Source organism: Ochotona princeps, chromosome X (assembly GCF_030435755.1).
Source record: "Ochotona princeps isolate mOchPri1 chromosome X, mOchPri1.hap1, whole genome shotgun sequence".
NCBI classification, from domain to species: domain Eukaryota; kingdom Metazoa; phylum Chordata; class Mammalia; order Lagomorpha; family Ochotonidae; genus Ochotona; species Ochotona princeps.
In genome coordinates, this window is record NC_080865.1 from 99,854,529 (window position 1) to 99,859,382 (window position 4,854).

General features: G+C 46.0%; 1 pseudogene; it reads right to left on the reverse strand.

Moving 5' to 3' along the window:
• Window positions 1-1,490: 1,490 nt before the first annotated feature.
• Window positions 1,491-3,048, reverse strand: LOC101530035 (protein phosphatase inhibitor 2-like; annotated as a pseudogene).
• Between the last annotated feature and the right edge of the window lie 1,806 nt (window positions 3,049-4,854).

Sequence of the window (4,854 nt, forward strand, 5' to 3'; positions counted from 1 at the left end):
GGACTCACCAGCTTGTGATGTGAACAGGTTCAGCCTGGTCTGCCCCCAATCCATGCCATGTGTATACCAGTGGGAAAATTTCCATAGCCTGTTCTGGGCTGTTTCCTATTGTGCTTCTTGCGCTTACCTGCAGGGACTGTGTCCTGCCAGAGGAGTTGCCCAGGCTCCTCCATCAGAAAATCTCCCAGTGCCAGGTTTCGCACATACCAGTGGGTCCATGAGCCAGCCCTGTTCAGTTCACCTCCTGTCCTAGCAGGAACAGTGGTGTTTCCTGACTGTTCTTCAACCCAATCTGGTTCTTATTGTTGGATGTTTCAACCCAGCCATGGCTCTTCCATACCCCCATACAGCTTACACATGGTTCAATAAGAGCTGAGACCTAGCCTAGTCTGTCATACATTTCCCCTGGTCCTGCAGAGCACCAGATGGTGTTGGGGTGTGGCCTGGCTTGGTGCTTCCATTCCCAGTCCACACTTGTGCCAAGTGGGATTACACTCGTATCCTGATCAGAACGCAGCCCCATTTACAGCCCATGCGCTCATTGGTGGGAAACTCAACCCAGCAAGAGTATCCCCTTAGCTGCCCAACTGGGCCTATTCCCAGCCTTAGATCTCGTGAAGGCCAGTGGTTACTCTGATTCAACTTGGTAGAGCCCCTCTCTTGTCCTGTCCCCTTAGATGCTATGGCTTAGCATCCCTGTCTTACGCAGATCAGTAGGTGCAAGGACCTACTTGGCATGACCTGTGCTCCAACCTGATTTCTGTTGTTTCTTGTGAGTTAAGGTTTGTTCAGCCCTGCCCATTCTGTTCCCTTCCAGTGGCAGCACGGCCCACCCCACATCCTGTTAAAGGATGCACTTTCAGGTGCTGCTGCCTTGACCTGTGCTGACTGTTTTGGGTTCCTGCACCCGTGTGTGATGGCAGGTGGCATTGTCACATCCCAACCCCAGCTTGTGAGCTAACCAGGGGAACTTGTATCTCTACAGGGTTGGGCCCACCGAACACCATAGAGTCTACCCCCAGACCAAGTTCTCTCGCGTGCTGGATAGTCTTGACCCTGCCAGATGTGATCACTCCACCACTCCACCAAACAGTTGGGTAATGGTACCCATCACTGCCAAAAAGGCCCCCATCCATAGCATTGGTGTGGGCTAGTGTGTGACAATCAGTGATGTTTTAGGCAAACAGGCCATTTCTGTATTCTGAATTGAGTTGGTGTATCTAACTAACCATATTTGTCTCCTGGGTACTTCCCTCCAAACCACCAGGTCTCCATTTCTAATGCTATGCACCTCATCTTAGTGAGGCCGTCAGTATTGTCCACAGACAACACTGTAAATGATGCTGTAGATGTAGTAGAGGACTGGATAGGATGCAAACTATGGAGTCGGAAAAGTCAAGAAGGCGCTGTGGGGGCAACAACCACTGACTTAGGATGCAGCATTCAAGTTAATATAGGTATTTCCTGGCAGATAAGAAAGGTAGGATAGCCTAAGAACGAGGGCTAAAATAAGGAGAAAGGCAAAGGGATAAGAGCAGATTTCTGGTATTGCTGGAGAACATGTGTGGCAGCGAAACTGTAGAGGCAGAGAGATGCCGCATCATCAGAGGCTTTGTTGTGCTTTCTGTTGTTGTGCTTTCTGCAATTGCAGTATCCAACATTTCTTCATCTGTCTTCATCATCATGATGTAGGTCTTTTGAAATCAATTGTCTAGCTAGTTTAATATTCAGTCCTTCATTCCAGTGAAGTTTCCTTTTCATTTCAAATTGAGGTTTTTTGTTTGTTTTTTGTTTCTCGTTCTTCGGAGTAGAGGTCATTGTCCTCCTCTCCACTGCTGCTTTCCTTTTTCTGAATCTGGTATTTTGGCTCTGAGCCTACAGCAGCAGTCAATTTCTTAGCAAAGGTGTCTGGAGTTACAGCTTCAGTGGTTTCTGTGTTGCTGTATATGTCCTCATCATCACCTATCATACTACAGTACGGGGTGCTTGGCTCATCTGTCTTCGTTAAACCATAATCTTTGTCTGATGAATGATAAGTCGCCAAGATGTTCATTTCATCTCACTTCTGCGATTTTTTACTCAGCTCACCTACTGAAGTCCAGCTCTAGCTAAGTTCAGAACTCGAGAAGGGTGCGTGGATAAGGCTCAAAGGGGAACAAAACGGACCACTGCAATTCCAGGATCATAATGGACCATGCAAGAAAGCTGTCCACTTTATTTATGCAGAAGCCATAACAAAGGCTGGCATCAACTTTTTGCACCTGGTCAAGCAGGCATTCCTAAGGATATTTTTGCCAAATGTTTCCTTGAGGCAGGATATCCACCATCCTAATCCTGTGATCAGGAAGTTCTTAATAGATGGCACATATCAATCAGTAACACATTCCTACTAGAATCCTCATTCTACAGCTTAGTCTAGAAGCAGGTAAGGGAGGAAATGCATCACAGAAGAAAGGACCTAAAGATCAAGAAAAGAGGGAAGAACAGATTCCCACTACACCTGGGGATGTAACACCCTTTATTAGCATATGGTCAGTGGGGGAGGAGAACCCTAAGCATAGGTCCCTACTATACCCTTGATTAACACATGATCAGTGGGGGACTTAACACCCATGATTAGCATATGGTCAGTGGGGGCAGCCAAACAGCAATAATAAAAGGCCTTTTTGCTAAAACAGTATTGGCAACATCAACTTCCATGCTCACATTCCTAGTAAACACCAACTCCGCAGTGGCAGACAATGCCTAACTAGATGACAGAATTCTTAGCGGGTTTTCTGGTGTGTTCATGCAAAGGGAGGTGGAGCTGCATTCAGGTGGTGGTAGAGACATCCTCCAGGACCTGCCATGCAACGGGAAATTCCTTGCAGCCCTGCCTGCAATGAAACAATGCTCTTCACAACTTCGTGTCTTCCACACCCACTGCACGGACCCCAGTACTCCCCATTGACGGGGCTGCTCGGCCGAGGCCACCTGAGAGGAAGTCGCGGAGGTCTTGTTCTTCAGGATCCCCTTGATGGGCCTGTGTGAGGCCATGGAGGCCATCATTGCAGGGAGCTCCGGGAGTCCTCTCAGGGTCGCTGCTGGCCTGGGGTCTGGGATGAGAAGGGGTCGGGTGCTCGCAGAGCTCCCTGCCAAGGCAGGTGCCAAGAGCCCCCTCAGGGCCAACACCGCCTGCGCCTCTGGGTGGCCCGGAAACGGCCACGCGTGTCATGGTCACAACACAAACGACCCCGATACCAGAGCCTAGGCCGCCCGGCATGGCAGCCCTGGCATTTTACCCATGGCTGGCGGAAAGCTGCCGGCCTAGAGCCTCACGGTGGGAGCGACATGGCTTCCCAGCTTCGGGCCCACCCTCTCACAACATTGCACCCCGAACCTTTATGCAGTCACCATTAACACCATATCATACTATATTTTATATTAAAGGATCAGGAAATGTAAGTAATTCACTTTTAATTCAAAGTCTTCTACAGTTTTTGCTAGAAATTGTGTGTTTTCTTAAGATTGCCAGATTGTGAAATCCATGGTCAGAGAATTATTTGAAAAAGAAGAAACAGTTTAAGATTTGGACTCAGGGCAAATTAAAATTACATTTGATGATAAACTAGAAACATTTTGATATAGATTTATTAAACTATTTGTTTCTTAATTGGATTCTAAGTCATAACAGCTTCCAAATATCTTTTTTGTCTTAAATTTATAGCTAGTTCAATCTGAAGAAATCTAAATATGATCTAGAAGACAAGAGAGAAATAAATGTGCTATTAATATAAGGAGCTAGTCAACATTCTTGATAATTCAGCTTGTGGAATGTAGCCAAAGGAAGCTGCTGAAAATTGAAAGGCATACATAATCTAAATGACATCACAGTCACTGGCACATATATATAGCATGGCTCACAGTCATTTGTTACTAAGTCATTGAAGCTCAATGTCATCACTCTGCTGACAGACTAAAAGATGCAAGGTATACGACTTTGTCTCTACAGTCTTGACCCAGTTTTTGATGGTGAAAATAGCTGATCAATATTCAGTTGGGAGGTCATTAGATTTTATATCATTTAAAGAAACTTGAATATGAAGTGCATTAAAATTATGTCTGTGCAAATGCTAGTGAATGTTGGGAAATGAGAGAGAGGTATGGGAGTGCAGGGGAGTGAGCAAAGTGTATTCATCTTTGTGTAGTTGAACATACTGAATGTATAGTATGTGTTCTCTATATATTGATAAAAATTAAAAATAAACTTGGTTTCATGATTTCTAGTTTATTTGCATTCACTACAATGTATGGTTCTCCGAGTAATTGCAGGCCCCGGTCTCCCAAGGATTAACTCCACAGCTTAGCTTGTTTCTCAGAGCATAACAGGATTGGTAATTTTGGCCTGACATATCTAGCCACTGGCTTAACCGCAAGTTCCTGCTTCCTATTTGTCAAGTTATCTGCCAAGGGATTGGATAAAACTCAAGGGATTTAGGGTGGCCACTAGAGGATTGGATAAACACTGGGAGGAACTCAAGGGATTTAGGGTGGCAACTACTGGGAGGAACTAGAGGATTTAGGGTGGTCCCTTGAGGACTGGATAAACACTGGGAGGAGCTAGGGAAAGTATAAAAGAAAGTCTGGAGTTGCAATAAAGATGAATCTGTCATCGATTGGCATTCTGTGTACAAGAGTGACCCACTGCGTGTTGTCTTGTGTTGTCTTGTGTGTTGTCTGTCTGTAACCCTAGCCCCTCCGCTCGGCTTGGGGTACGCGGCGACGCGGGCGTTGCCAACAGTAATAAAAATGCAGAAACAGTGTCCATTGGCACAGCAGTCCAGATACCTGTTGAGATATCCATGTTTCTTGTCT